The sequence below is a fragment of the Artemia franciscana genome, unplaced genomic scaffold (genome assembly GCF_032884065.1).
Source record: "Artemia franciscana unplaced genomic scaffold, ASM3288406v1 PGA_scaffold_67, whole genome shotgun sequence".
Lineage (NCBI taxonomy): Eukaryota > Metazoa > Arthropoda > Branchiopoda > Anostraca > Artemiidae > Artemia > Artemia franciscana.
Window position 1 is genome coordinate 1,124,476 of NW_027062705.1, and position 17,050 is coordinate 1,141,525.

Here is a 17,050-nt window from a genome sequence, read left to right on the forward strand (position 1 = left end):
TTATTAAGCATTAAATTAAGCACAAATTAAATTAAATGACGGCACAAAAAAAGTTGCAAAGGAAAGATAGAGGGAAAATACAGAAGGGAGAAGAAATATAACTTTCTAGGCATAGGAGGTGGTCAGTTAGCTCTTTTTTAAATTATCCATAAGAATGACCTAGCCGAATTTTAATGGGCAGGGAATTCCATTCAGAGTCACAACATAAAGATCAGACTATTATCGAATCTTATGGTTTAAAGTTCATGAATGAAAATATTTATGTCATTCCTGAGATAGAAAAAAAACTACAAGATTGTCTAAATTAATGGAGCTGTTTATGACTACACATGTCAATAATTGGTGTTTCACTCCCGATAGTCAGTTTGGCTTCAAAGCAAGCCTGCGTATAGAGCATTACATTGTCTCAATGCATACATTTTGACTAATTGTGACAAAAAGGGGGGAATGCTTATATTTTCCACGAATGATATTAGAGAGCTTTTTACCCTTATATTCGCTTACAGTCCCTCTATGAGGGCTCGTCAGCATAATTTAGCAATTTCGCTGAGTTGCTAGCAGTTATGCTAGCAATTAGTCCTTTTTTAGACCAAGGATTGAATATGCCTATATTTTTCAATTACAAACCCTAAATGTAAGCTCTGTGCAACTTACATAACTTAGAGCTCTTGCTCAAGGGGCTCTGGGGGGGGGGATTGTCATACAATCGTCTGAGCATAATTATTTGACCTTTAGAGTATTTTAAATAAAATCGCTATCTCAAAATTTTGATTGGAAGTACATGGTTGGGGCGGGGGGTAGTTAAAAAGTTGTGAGCCGGGGCCTTCCACCTTCCAATCACCTTCGACTCTTAAAGGGGGCACTAGGACTTTAATGTAAAATTGAATAAATCCCCTTCGAAGTTAGTTTGACCATCCCTTCCATGTGACTCTGGGACAGAAATAATAAATAAACAACACGTCGAAGTGTCGTCACTGCTACAGTGGGCAACGCTAGAGTGTTGGCATTAATAGGTTTTATTTTTGGGAAATAAAGGTATGTTTGATCGCGTGTCTCTTAAACGGTTAAAGGTATTAAGTTGAAACTTCCAGGGCATGTCGAGGGGAATTTCGGACTAACCAAAAGGCACTGTGCGTATTACTTCTGTTTTTACTACTGCTACAAATGCAACAACAACTACTAGGATTACTACTACTACTTCTGTTATTACAACAAAAACTACTAAAGCGACTATTCTTACTACGCGTACTACTTCAACTGCTATCGGCTATTACTGCTGCGACTACAGGTATTAAGGCTACTACTATTACGATTGCTACTGCTGCGACTACTATTAATAAAACTACTACAATTACTACGATTACTCCTACTACAGCTACTGCTACTATGACTTCAACTACTACGATTGCTATTACTAGAATTGCTACTACTGAGACTACTACAACAATCATTACTACTATGACTAACTACAATTACCAATCTGACTACCACTAGTACGACTATTACTACTATTATTACTACAACTGCTACTTCGACCACTACTACAACTACAACTGCTACTTCGACGACAACTACAGCTACTACTACTACTACTACCCCTATTTCTACTAAAAACCACTACTACAGTGCCAATACTGCCATTACTGCGACTAGTAGGCTACTACTAAAACTACTACATCTAGAACTACCAATATTACAGCTTCTTCTGCTACGGCTACTGCGACTACTATGACCACTACGACTGTTACTGCTATGACTGCTTTTACTGTGACTGCTATTACATATACCAAAACTAATAGTTTTACGTCTACAACTACGACTACTTCAACTATTGTTGCTACAACTGCTGCTAGTACTACTACTGCGACTGGTGCAATCACTATGATTGCTACTACTATTGCGACTAATACTGCTACAACTACTATTACTACAACTACTAATGTTCCAACTACTAATGCTATGACTACTACTATTACAACCACGATAAGGGTTACTGCAACTAAGCCTACTATTACTACAACTACTACTATGATTATTACTACTACGACTACTAGGCCACTATTACAACTGCAATAGTTACAAATAATGCTTCTTCTACTACTACAACTACGGCTAGTACTACTTTGACTATTACTAATACGACTAGCCTACAACTTCATGCTTTCAGTAGACCGCAGAGGAAGTACATGTCCTTAAAAAGTACAGGAAGCGTTAGTCCCACTCCTGTTTGTAGGAATTTCAATTTGTTTGAAATTTGACTTGATTTTTATTGCAAATTTTTATTTCTTTTGGGTTTTCTTTGTTTATTGAATTTCTATTTTACTATTTCTTTTTGTCTTAGGCTTTATGTAGTTCTTTTTAGTCTTTGCTTTTATTTGGAAAACTTCTTTTGTAAAAAAAGATTTTTTATTATTGATTATATATGAGGTGAAAAATTGCTCTGAAAGAACAAGGTAAATCTTATGATGCCTTCTGCTGAACTGCTATTTGATCAAATATTTGTTAGCTTTATGTTTATATAATATAAATATTAGTAACTATTCCAATTCGGAGTTTGCGATGTTTTTTTTTTTTTTTTAATTTGACGAGCTATTTAAAACCTTGTTTTCGAGTCTTCACTTACGAAGGGGGCCGAAAGGGACTCCTTACAAGGTGAGAAGCTGTAAACCCCAGTCGTAAAACCCAGTTGAGGATTTTCCATTATAGATATTATTATGGTATGCTTTTCACAGCTCTCAGCCTCTTAACTACAAAAAAGGCACTAAAACGCTTCATTTTTGGTGTCATTTGGCACTTGAAAAATTTTCTTATCAATCAGTTCGTGGTAACAAACCGTAAGTAACGAGTGACCCGGCTCCATAGTAACCGAAACTCTAAAAAAAAAAGACTTCTGATACCGATAGGTTGATCAAAAGAATTGGATTTATATGCTGATTGTAAATATACAAGTTTAGTCACTATTCATCACAAGTTACTAGCCATAGAAAATTTGGCTTATTTTCAAAAAAAGGGGGAAACACCCCCTAAGAGTCGTAAAATCTTAATGAAAATCACACCATCAGATTCACCACATCAGCGAACTCTAATGTAGAGGTTTTAAGCTTGTATCTGCAAAAATGCGGAATATGTATTTTTTACCATAAGAAAGATCACGGATGCGTATTTATTTATTTTTTATATATTTTTCCCAGCGGTGATCATACCGACTCAGTGGTCCTAGAGTGTTGTGAGAGGGCTTATTTGAGCGGAAATTAAAAGATCTAGCGCTCTTATAATTGACCATCTTTTAAGCGGGCAGCTAGGCCCTCTCCCACGCTCATTTTTTTTACCAAAGTCACCGGATGAAAATTTTGAAATAGCCATTTTTTTTCTGCATAGTCAAAATATCTAACAACTATGTCTTTGAGGACAACTTAATTCCCCACATTCCCTGGGAGAAGGGCTGCAAGTCATGAACTTAGTCCATTGTTCACATATAGTATTGGTTATTGGGAAGTATACAGACATTTTCGGGGGGATTTTTCTAGTGGGGGGGGGTAGATTGGGTTGCGTAGAAGGATCTTTCCACGGAGGAATTTTTCATGGGGGAAAATAATTTCTATGAAGCTGGTTATCCCTGTAGTATTTGAAAAATGATCAGAAATTAAATTTAAAAAAGTTTGTTTTCAACTGAAAGTAAGGAGCAACATTAAAATTTAAAACGAACAGAAATTATTACTAATACAAGAAGGTTCACCCCCTCGTCAATACCTCACTCTTTACGCTAAAAATTTAGTACTTTCAAAAGCGCTACATATTCTAATTAAACGGCCTTTGCGATTCAGGGGTCATTCTTAAAGAATCGGAACGAAATTCGAACTTTAGCGTAAAGAGCGAGGTATTGACGAAGGGGCAAATCCCCTCATACGCGTAATAATTTCTTTTCTTTTTAAATTTTAATGTTGCTCCTCACTTTCAGTTAAAAAACTTGTTTTTTTTTAATTTAATCAACATATATGCCTATCTACGAAAAGCAAATTGGTATTATGGAGAGATTCGATTGAGTCCTTAATCCTCCCTTTGATTTTGCAGTCGTCTGCTAATTCTGGTATTTAATAGAAGGTTAATGTAACTTCTTAGGGGAGCTGATAAGGACTTAGAGGAGAGGAGGACTATAAACCTCACCAATTAGGAATTTTGAAAATGTTTTAGATTTGTACTACTCATGCTAAAAGTGATTTTCCTTTATCTTCAACGCGGTACTCTCTTGTGCAAGGCTTTCAATGCTGGTGATTCCAACAATACACTTTCCATTGTGATCCATCGCTATTTCCGTGAGCTTCGACCCTTTTTTTCAATATTCCACAAAATTTCTTTTTGCTATAAACTTCTGCTATTCAAACTAACTAAACGTGTAGTCACCCTTCCTTATATAGCTTCAAATAACATTTTTTTATCTTTGGACAATTTTTTTTTTTTTATCAACGTTGAAACTTTCAGCTACTACGACCTGTGGTTCTCTTTTAGCTAGGTTGCAGCTGTTGCTGCAACCATAACTTAATAAAAATAGGCCAAAAAAATAAATAAAGGAATGAATGCTCATAATTTCATGTTTTATTTTATTTATTTTCAAATGCTTACACACCACAGGAAGTCTGTGGTATATGTGTAGTTTCGTCACAAGCTATCTAAACTGGAAACTATGCTGCGAAGCAACATAGTTTCCACATTATTGTACTTAGAAATGGTAATTCTAGGAACACGTCTATTTCTGGTTGACCCTCCTCCTCCATAGGGCAAACTAAAAATGCGTAAAGTGAGGTTGCTTACAGATAACATTACCTATAGAATGAAGCATGTTAGACCATGAGCCCCGCAGGCAGCGGAGCGAGGTATGTATTCTATATTTATTTAGTAAACCTCTTTTGAGTTTTTTTTTTAGTTTTATCACTTTATTGAATAAATATAGAATACAGACCTCGCTCCGCTGCCCGCGGGGCTCATGGACTAATACGCTTCGCTCTATAGGTAATGTTACCTGTAGGCAAGTCCACTTTACACATTTTTATTTTCGTTGGAGGGGGGTTTTAAAAAGCTAAGAAATGAATGCGCTTCTCTAATAGTGACAAAGAAACAATATGCGATCATCAGAATCTTGCTATATGCAGTAATACGCACTTTAGACAGCTTGTGACGAAACTAAACATTTACCTTTATTTATTTTCAAATGCTTACACACCATAGCAAGTCTCCTTGTAATTCACCATAAAGAAATAAAATAAAGGAAAGTAGACATTTTTAAAATCCAAACCACAACCCTGGAAAATAGAGAAGTGTAAAATATGTACTTACTTTCCTATCCCTATATTTTTTAAATTAATAGCACCACAACTTAAATTGAACTTGTGGGTCTCACTTACATAGGTTGGACAAAGCGCAAGAGGAGGTCATCATAGTGCCTGCAGGCAGCTTAATCTGTTTTGACCCGTTGTAGCCTTCATGTTTAGACTTATTTTGTCAACAAGGTTATTCAAATTGCGAGGAAACCCGTATACGTCTGATTTATCTTGAGCCTTTTCGTGTGCTGCATGCTTTTTGTATAGCTAGTCAAAAATCACTAATCTGTCAAATGTCACATCCTTTTTATGAATTAATAGTCATAATTGGTTGTGTAGTGCACTTGCTACTTTCTATAATTTATACAAAAAAATACAATTTTTGTTTAAAATTCCTTAAGAAATTCGTAAAACTTACAATGAATTAAATGAATACCTTGTAGTTTGTAAATAACTTTTCTTTGTGCATTCTTATAAGGCTATTTTTCTATATTATTATTTAATTATTTTTAAATTAGGCTATTATTCTTATTATTTTTTTCTATATTTTTATAAGGCTATTTCATTGATTTGACAGATCTTATGGTTGCTGTAAAACCCCAAATTCCTCTAAGTAGCAGAATGTAGCTTTAGATATAAAACATAAGAAATAGTGTAGCTTGTAATTTTTTTTCATGCTGAAGGGTTTTTATTAAACTAAAACTCCTCAAATTTTCAATTATATCATAAAATAATTAAACATTAGAATGAAAAGATTGTAATTTATATATAGTGTATTTCCTAGTACTAGTTTCGGCTCGAAAGCAAGTGCAACCTAGAAAAAAAAACTGGATATAAACAACTATGTCACTTAGTTTATTTGAGCGATTGCCATTTAGTTATTTGAGGATGTGCTATGAACTTCCAATGAACAACCCTGAGTCGAATAAGGCGCAACTTGTTTATATACGCGAGGTTCGGAGAGAGGAAACACCCTCCTAGGGTGTACCTTTGCAGGATTATTGTGAACAAGCAGTCATATTTTCTAAAAACTGAATTTAAAAAATGGTGTTTTCAACAGAAAGTAAGGAGCAACATTAAAATTTGAAACAAACAGAAATTACTACGCATATGAGGGGGTCACCCCCTCCTCAATAGCTCACTCTTTAAGCTAAAGATTTTTGTTCCAATTATTTAAGAATGACTCCTGAAACACAAGCACAGTTTAATGGATAATAAGGCTTTTTGAAAGACTTATAGAAAACCTTAGTGTTGAGAGCTAAGCATTTGAGGAGGGGATAACCCCCTCAAATACGTAATTGTTCCTTTTCGTTTTAAGTTTTAATTTTTCTCCTTACTTTCAATTGAAAAAACTTGTATTTTTAATTTTATTTCTGATCGTTTTTTAATTAAGCCCGTGAAATCCTGCTTTCCCTCCATGGAAAATTTCATACCCCTGTGAAAAATTTCTCATTAGAAAGATCCTCCAACGTCTTCCCCCCTCAATCCAAGAAAATCCCCCTTCCGAAAATGTCTGTATACGTCCTAATAGCTGATAAAATACGTAAGCAATAGGCAAAGCAGATAGCTTTGGGAGGGGGGTCAAGTCATCCTGAAAGACACTTATTAGCGATTATGCTGAACAAAATGGTTATCTCAAAATTTTGATGGGATGAATGTGAGAAAAAATGGGCTTGGGAAGGAGCTAGCTGCCTTTTAATATTTTTGGTCCTTAAAAAGGGCATTAGAACCGGTTTTGATTTTCGATAGAATGAGTCCTCTCCCAACCTTTTGAGATCACTGGTTTGGTACGATCACTCTGGGAAAAAACAAACCAATAAATACACATCTATGATCTTGCTTAAGTCCACCAAATACAAAATTCTACATTTTGTATTTAGGAGATTAAATGCTAAATCTGCTTGAAATGCTTGAGATGCTGATATTTTGTATATAGGAATTTCTGATATGCTGAATCTGATGTTGTAATTCTCATTAAGATCAGATAATTTTTTGAAGGTTTTTGCCCCTTTTTGAAAAGTTGGACAAAATATCTCAGTCTCGTAAATTTTCTATATGTAACACTAAAGCTTGTGCATTTTATAGGTTTTCAAATAAGCACCAATAATTGATTCTTTTGAGTCATCCATTATTATAAAGACTCTGCTTCTCACTTTTTCGGTTACTATTCAGCCGCATCCTTCCTTACTTATAGTTTGTTACCATAATTGTTTGAAAAATGCTAGATCTAGGTTAGCGAAAAACCATTGGTCTTTTTACATATAGTCTTTAAATGTGGCTTTGTACACCAAACCGTCGTGAAGTTTTGTTTAAATTCCAAATCCACCTAAGTAACCAATAACATCGATGAAATTTAGATTAACAAACTTGTTTACAGTAGTTTTTTTTGTATATCTCATAAGCACAAAAACAAGATTTGTTGCATTCGTAAGGTAATTTCGTTTTCCCGGTCTTTAAGCTTTCTGCTCTAAGCTTTCCACTTTAAGCTTTCGAACGGCCTCTTTTCAAAAAACATTTTATTCTTGAGTCTTGATGAGACAGGAAGTGAATCACAATTTTTCCTGTAATTAAAAATTACATAGCAAAATCTTGAGCAGGTTATGTTCTCAGTAATCCTACTAGAAACAATAAAACCACTTCCAAAAATAATCCAGACCAAAGGCTTTTAGCATATAATCGATCGATTTACAGTCGATCAAACAATCGATTTGCCTAAGGCTCGCAAATATTTGTCACATAAACACCGTCACTAAAAAGGAAAGAAAGAAGTTGTCAAATTTCCCCACCGGTATCATTTTTGCTGACAAAATTAATCTTTTGGTCTGTCTTTTTTTTTGGTTTTCCTACCATTGTCAGTTTCTGCTGAAAAAACAATTTTTGTTTCTGCTGATTGGTGCATTTTACAGCTTTGAAGAAAACAATCGATTTGCCTGAGTATTCTTACCCTTTATTTCACTCACATAATCACCGTCGCTTAAAAAGAAAGAAAAAAGTTGTCAGATTTTCCTACTTTTATCAGTTTTTACTGACAAAACAAATCTTATGGTCTTCTGATTGGTGCATTCTACAGCTTTGAAACAAGCAATCTATTTGCCTATGTACTCTTACCCTTTATTTCGCTTACATAATAATCGCCACTTAAAAAGAAAGAAAAAAGTTGCAGGATTTCCTACCATTACCAGTTTCTACTGACAACACGAATCTTTTGGTCTGCTGATTGGTGCATTATACAGCTTTGAAACAAGTGCCTTTAGTTTGCCTTTTATTCTTACCCTTTATCGTCACCTTACCTTTTTCATCGTCACTTAAAAAAGAAAAAAAGAAGTTGCCAGATTTTCCTACCATTATCAGTTTCTATTTACATAACAAATCTTTTAGTCTGCTGATTGGTGCATTCTACAGCTTTGAAACAAGTGATCAATTTGCCTAAGTATTTTTACCCTTTATTTCACTCACATATTCACCATCCCTTAAAAATAAAAATAAAAAGTTGCCAGATTTTCCTTCCACTGTCAGTTTCTGCTGAAAAAACAAATCTTTTGGTCTACTGAGTGGTGTATTTTACAGCTTTGAAACAAGCGGTCGATTTGCCTTAGTCTTCTTACCTTTTATTTCGCTCACATAATCACCGTCCCCAAAAAAAGAACGAAAAAAGATGCCAGATTTTCCTACCATTGTCAATTTTTTATGAAAAATCAAGACTTTTGGTCTGCTGATTCGTGCATTCTACAGCTTTGAAACAAGCGATCGATTTGCCTGATTATTCTTACCCTTTATTTCGTTCACATAATCATCGGCACATAAAAAGAAAGAAAAAATTGCCAGATTTTCCGACCATTGTAGGTTTCTTCTGACAAAACAAAATTTTTGGTCTGCTTATTGGTGCATTCTGCAGCTTTGAAACAAGCGATCGATTTGCCTGAGTCTTCTTACCCTTTATTTCGCTCACATAATCACCTTCACTTAAAAAGAAAAAGAAAATTTCCAGATTTCCCTACCATTGTCAGTTTCTGCTGACAAAACAAATCTTAATGTCAGCTGATTGGTACATATTACAGCTTTAAAACACGCGATCGATTTGCCTGAGTCTTCTCACCCTTTATTTCGCTGACATAATCACCGTCACTTAAAAAAAAGAAAAAATTGCCAGATTTTCCTATCAATGGGCGAATGTTTTGCTATAAAGTTCAAAATTAAACCTTACTTTCCAGAAATCAGCTAAAAATTACACACGCCAACCCTCATGGCCACAAGGGCTCATTTTCTATGAAAGACTATACATCCTAAGAGATTAATGACAAGGTTACCCAATGGTGCTAAAAAATAAAATTATATACAAATTTGCAAAATAATTGCAAATTCCGCTGTATTTACCGACGGAGATCGAAATTTTTGCATAGATCATGTCACTGTTTTCATGTTCTTTATTTAATTAAATGAAAAGGACAAGTTTTTTTCAGCTGAAAGTAAGCAGCAACATTAAAACTCGAAACAAACAGAAATTATTGCGTATGTGAGGGGGTTCACCCCTTTGTCAAAACTTTGCTCTTTACGGTAGATTCGAATTGTGTTCAATTTTGTTACAAATTACTCTTGAATCACAAAGGCCGTTTAATTAGAATAAATAGCTTTTTTGAAAGAACTAAACAAACTTTAGCGTAAAGAGTGAGGAATTAACGAGGGAGCAAACCCCTCATATACGTAATAATTTCTGTTTGTTTAAGTTTTAATATTGTTATTTAGTTTCAGTTGAAAGAACTTGTTTTTTTAATTAATTTCTGGTCTCTTTTAAATAATGCTATGAAATCCGGCACCCTTTTCATAAAATTCTCTTCCCCATGAAATCAGAAAAATTTTATTCTTTTGATGTATCTATTGGTATCAAAATTCTGTTGTTTAGAGTTTCGGTTACTGTTGAGCCGGGTCTTTAGTAAACGAACTACTAAAGACTTCCAGGTAAGTAAACAAACTTACAGTTCGTTACAACGAACTGTTTGCTCAAAATGGAAAATTGTGGCACCCTCCCTAAAATAACGGTAAGAGTTGGTAAAACTGCTGCGTTTACCGACCAAGTTGGAAATTTCTGTAGATGACATGCCATTATTTTTGTGGTCTTTAAATAACCGAGTAAAAATTTTTTGGTGATGTCAGAGAAATCGTGGCGCTTCTTGCCACGATTTAACGAACTTACTTTTTTGACCGAGTGTCCAAGAGTGTATATTCCTGTGTTTACTATTTAGATGGTTTTGTTTGATGTCACTATATTTATTAAAAATTCAGGAGTAGCTATGATAAGGAATATGTTTGAGTTCTTTATTGTCCTTCTAAAAATAAAATATCAAACGTATTGTAAATTGAACTCTGTAACAATCTCTATCATTCATTGTATTTTTTAATCTCTTTAAGAGAGTCAAAAAGTGGTCCAAAATCAGTTCCATTTGAATTCATTGAAATATTAACTGTAAGGGAACTTTCTCTAATCCATTGAATACTTGAATTATTATCATGCTTTTATTCTTTAAACATAAAACCTGGGTTATCTGGAATTTATCTTGTTTTTTTTTTCTTATTTATAAATAAATTCGAAATGTCAATAATATTCCGTTCTCTTTTAACACTCTGTCTACCAGTTATATATCGAATGAACTGTCGATTTTTGTCAACGTACCTTATTGACTTCTATTTGATTAAAATAAAAATAAAACAAGTTTTTTTTAACGGAGAGTAAGGAGCGACATTAAAACTTAAAACGAACAGAAATTAGTTCGTGTGTGAAAGCGGTTGATTCCTCATCAACGTCCCACTCTTTACGTTATAGTTTGACTCAATCTCTTAACTCTACTTTTTAAAACAGTAAAAAACTTTAGCGTAAAGAGCAGGGCGTTGATGAGGAAGCAACCCCTTTCACATACGAAGTAATTTCTGTTCGTTTTAAGTTTTAATGTCGCTCCTTACTTTCCGTTAAAAAAACTTGTTTTTTTTAATTTAATTTCTGAAAGTTTTTGAATCAATGCATGTTTTGATTTTGGCTCTCCGCAAATGAATAATTAAAACGAAATTTGCATATTTATTTTTTTGGGCTAAATGGCTTCCTCATAGTTTTAATCGAATGATTTTGAGAAAAAAAGGATTGGGGGAGGAGGCCTAGTTGCCCTCCGGTTTTTTTGGTTACTTAGAAAGGCAACTAGAACTTTTAATTTTTTACGAATGTTTTTATTAGGAAAAGATGTACGTAACTTATAAATTAGCTTACGTAAAGAACTTCTGTATTCTCATGTTTTTATTACGTATATGATTAAATTTTGTCCCAATTTCATAAGAATGTCCCCTGAATCACAAAAGCCGTATAATAAATAGTTGAAATTACTAAAAATAATTTAGCATAAAGAGCGAGGTATTAGGAGGAGGTGAGCCCATCATATGCGGAATAATTTCTGTCCGTTTTAAGTTTTAATTCTGCTCCTTACTTTCAGTTGGAAAAACTTTTTCATATTTATTTTTCATTGTTTTTTTTTAATAATGCTAGAAAATCCTGCGCTCCCTTCATGGAGATTTTCTTACCCCATGATAAATTCTTCCAAGGAAAGTTCCCCCAACATATCCCCCTCTTCTCACCCCCCCTCAACCAAAAAATCCCCCTTCAAACGTCTGTACACTTTAAAATAGCCATTACTATATGTAAGCACTGGTCAAAGTTTGTAACTTGTAGCCCTTCCCACGGGGACTGTGGGGGAGTAAGTCGTCCCCAAAGACATAGTTAACAGATTTTTATACTACACTGAATAAAATGGCTATCTCAGAATTTTGATCCAGTTACTTTGGGAAAACAATTAGCGTGGGAGGGGACCTAGGTGCCCTCCAATTTTTTTGGTCACTTGAAAAGGGCACTAGAACTTTTTATTTCCATTAAAATGAGCCCTCTTGCAATATTCTAAGACTACTGGGTCGACACGATCACCCCTGGGGAAGAAAAACAAACAAACAAACAAATATACACGCATCCGTGATCTGCCTTCTGGCAAAACATGAAGAATTCCACATTTTTGTAGATAGAAGCATGAAACTTTTACAATAGGGTTCTCTGATACGCCGAATCTGATGGTGTGATTTTCGTTACGTTTTCTATGACTTTTAGGGGCTGTTTCCCTCTATTTTTTAAAATGCGGCAAATTTTCTCAGGCTCATAACTTTTGATGGGTACAACTAAACTTGATGAAACTTATATATTTAAAATCAGCATTAAAATGTAATTCTCTTGATGTAGCTATTGGTATCAAAATTAGATTTTTAAGAGTTTTGGTTACTATTGAGCCGTGTCGCTCCTGACTACAGTTCGTCACCACGAACTGTTTGATTGAGATAACTTTTTACTTTATTCTTCGCTTCATTATAAATTCCAGCACTTGAATTCTTTTTTGATCTTAAAAATTTGTTAAGTTCAGTAATATCTTTGTTTCGTTTACTATTAATTTGAATTTTTAAATCTGAAAGAGCATTATTCTTTCCTTTGATTTCATTTTTAATTTTACTTTTAATTCAGTTTAAATATTATAGTAATACTGCTTTTGTCTTTTTCTCTTTTTACATTTCATGACGATTGATTATAATGATCTCATTTTGATATTTCATTATTAAGAGGATCATTGATGGTATTGAATATTTTAAATTTTCGCCAATAGTCTTTAAATTACTGTGTTTGGCAAATGACCGCAATTCATTAATTGTATAATGCGGCAATTGTTTCATTATCTTGACGAATTTGTCGTTCTTAACACCTTTCACCACTTCTGCAATTACAGTCGTTTTTTAAGAGCCGATTTTATTAAACAAAATTCCTATTCTTAAAAAAGGTCAAGCCTGAGGATTGTTATTGCCTGCTATATACTACTCTTGAGACTTTGTTGAGAACGTAGAAGTCTGTTATGTTTATTAATATGTTTCATAATTTAAATTTGTTTAATAATTTAAATCTGTGATAAATGGAGATTTATTGTGTGTGATGTAAACAGATTGCTGCTGTCGAGTCGAAATGAAGTGCCAATGATTAAAGGTGTTCGTTCATTTTGTGGTTGCAAGAAAAATCTTTTTAAAAAAAGGAAGCAATGAGCAAAAACCCTGCATAAAAGGAAGTGGTATTAGTGCTGGCAAGAGTAGCGTAGAAAACAGTATTTTAGAATTCCATTATTCAAACTTTTCAGGCATTGATGATTTACATAGAAAACTAAAAGAACGTGGTTTTATTGTATAAAAAACTAAAATAGAAGAAGTGTGGCCAAATCAAAATAGTTATTCTTTCCACCATCCAGCTTATCATGCATTTAAAAGAAGACGCGTTAACGTTCATAAGATTGAACCAGTTGCAAGCGGATTTTTTTCTATATATATAGCAGTTTACAAGTGATAATAATAATTTTAATTATATTCCTACAGTCATCGATTATTTTAGTAGATATTCTTGGTGGATTCTTTGAAAGGATAAAACGGGTAAGGAAATTATTCAAGTTTTTACGGTTGTTTTTTAAAACAGAAAACCTAAAAAATTACAAACAGACAAAGGTAAAGAATTTGTTATGAAAAATGTTCAAGTATTTTTAAGAGTAATTGAATTCATTGATCCTCATCTGAAAGTGAATTAAAAGCTCAAATTGTTAAACGGTTTAGAACAATCAAAGAGAAATTATGGAAATGTTCTACTCATCACAACACGAAACGTTGGGCAGATGTATTACCCTCTTTCATTGACAATTATAACAAATCTTATCATCGATCCATCAAAATGAAGCCAAGAGATGCGAGTAAAAAAGTAAATGAAAACAAGGTCTGCACTAATTTATTTCCTGATGTTGAAGTTCAAAAACCATCCATAAACAAGTTCAATGTTGGTGATTTGGGTAGAAATAATAAAAGTAAGGGTTTTTTGATAAATGTTACCTACCAAATTAAACAGCTGAAGTGTTTGAAATAGCTGTACTGAAACATAAAACCCCTTTAACGTACGAACTGTCAAATAAAACTGGTTAAATCATTAATGGTGATTTTTACGAAAAAAACTCTCAAAAACTATTCAATAAAACTTTCATTCTATAAATGTACCCTATAAAGTTAAATAAATTATTAGTGAGTATATTGAAAAGTAGAGAAATATAAGAAAAATAATTCATGAATGTTCCTTAGAGCAAGCTGGATTTTGTGACTGTGCTGAAAATTACGGTGTTCCAATCACCGTATTGGAACGGTGATTGGAATCACCGTTGAAATACGGTGATTGGAATCACCGTATTGGAACGTGAAGCAAAAGATAAAAATACAATTATGATTACTGATAAATTATATGAATATGACATAAAGTTAAAAAACGATTGAAACGATTGGATGAATCCTTAAGCAGCTCATTAAGTGTACAAGCAAGCAATCAAGCTCACTCAAGTCAAGCTATCTTTCCCCCGAATAGGCCAAATTTCATTGCTAATTTCGATTCTGGGATAATTAATGAACCTTCGAGAGAAATCAATAAGGAATATTATCCTGAGCAATCCTATCTTGAAATGCCTGGTTTTTATTTATACAGTTATCAATATTTAATGGAGGCAATAGATAACTCAGGAACTCTTAATAAAAGATACGTAGGCAAGATGAATTAGTGAACTAGATAAAAACGGGTCAGTTCGTAAAAATTTACAGAAAAAGTTTAAAAGCTATTAAAGATAAATTTGATGTTATACAACATCAGCAAGGTACTGGGATTCACATGAATGCAAATGATATGATTGAAAAATTGTATATTTTATTAGGTAGCAGAGCGTTTGGAAATGCATGTGATAAAGCTAGAAGTGAAGCTATTGATCTGCTCGATTCATTATTCAAAAATAAATTATTAAGAAAAATGAATCTAATAGTATATGCAACAACCGTATCAGAATTAGAATTTTTTAATGAAATATACTTTTTTAATTAATGGTTTTGCTTATTATTAGTGGTAAAAAAAAGTGAAATCAAACAGTATTATACAAGTAATCTGATCACGTTAGGTCGAAATACCCATTATGAAATAGCTTTAACTGAAAGTACACTATGACAATCACGGTACAATATTAGTCATGAATTTAAAAACAATACGTTTGAATACAAGGACAAAAATAAGGATGAATGGGTAAACATTGCTATCTCCAATGGGTTGTATGGTGAAGTGGGTTAAAATTATTACTTTTATTATAATTTTATTACTAAAATTATTAACTCGTCATTTCAGTCCATTCCTAGATATATGTCCAATTAGTATGTCATCCGATCTGGCAACAATAATGTTTTTTTTTTTTTAAGAAAATTATAAGTATTGGTTTAATAGCGATTTATGTTTTATTTTAGGATTTGAAAATGAAGCTAAACTAAGTAGTAGATATAACGAAGGTACTAAAGTTCCTAATATTACAAGAAATGTTGATAAAATACGTATTCACTGCTCATTGGTAGATAGTTCAATTTTGAATGGGAATAGAAGCTCTGATGTGATCTGGAGTTGTGCTCCAAAAACAGAACCTGGAATGCTACTCGAAACGCATATATCAACGGGCTAAAAATAATTATAAATGATCAATTAGGTAGATTAATTGATCTGGATGAAGAGAATATTGAATATACTTTGGATTCGACGAAAGTTTAATGAAATTATTAAATCAAATTTATCTGTAATAAACCCTGATCAATAAGAAACAATGATCGTATACAAGACAATGTGGTAGTGGGATTGGTAGTTGCTTCAAAAATATCGTCGATTCTCAGTTATTCAAGGTGTTCATAAAAATATAAAAAAAATAATAATAATATAATAATAATAAATAATAATAATAATAAATAATAATAATAATAATAAAAAATAATATAATAACAATAATAAATAATAAAAATATAAAAATAATGAAAAATATAAAAGATGAAGCTCGTTCCCTGTATATACTATGACTAAATCTCGACCGGAATTATTTAAAAATAGAGCGATTGAATATGGAAAAGATTTGATAGGTTGTAATCAAAGCGAGTTAGATAATGGGAGATCTTTAACAGATATAGTTTCAAATAACAAGAGATACTTCAATAGACAAGTTGATGAACAGAGGAAAGGTTCATTGGATGCAATGATTTTAGGGAAGGGACCTAAACTACATCCCCAGTGATGCTATTATTGACATCCTTAGTGAAAATCGAAGATCCACCTCCACTATTTGAAAATCTTTTAAAATCTATAAAATAATTTCTTCTGTATATAATTGACAGTGAATCAAGTTGTTGCTCCTTACTAGTAAATATTTAAGTAGCCGATTATTGATGATTCTATAGCCAAATATAAATATACGGAAATTAGAGAAAACAGTGTTAATGTATCTCAGAAATTAAATTATAATTTCCTTTTAAAAGATTTGGAATCTCGGATTCTTCCAAGTGATAGTTACGTTTAAGCAAAAGCGAAAATAACACGATGGGATCGATAAAATATTCAAAATAATGAAAAAGCTACTTTAAAAAATAATGGATTTAATTTTTCAGAAATGCTGAATGTATTATCAGTGGAAAATGTATTGAAAGTATTGATTATGTAGGTGTAAAGACTACTGTTAAAAATTTATTATAATTTTCATATAACTATAGTCAAAGCACAGTTGGTTTGAAGATAAAATCCAATCCTTTGGTTCCTATAAAGCAGAAAATGAGCTTGAAAGCACTTTTGCACCTGTTGCAGC

The 17,050-nt window shown here is 32.9% G+C and overlaps 1 protein-coding gene across 1 annotated transcript in view; it reads right to left on the reverse strand.

The window, feature by feature from the left end:
- The window catches only part of LOC136042120 (uncharacterized), a 67,449-nt gene extending 62,043 nt beyond the window's left edge, over positions 1-5,406 (reverse strand). The window contains exon 1 of the mRNA XM_065727020.1: positions 5,332-5,406. The gene's annotated coding sequence lies outside the window, so the exon portion shown is untranslated. The remainder of the gene's footprint in view (positions 1-5,331) is intronic.
- Positions 5,407-17,050: the final 11,644 nt, after the last annotated feature.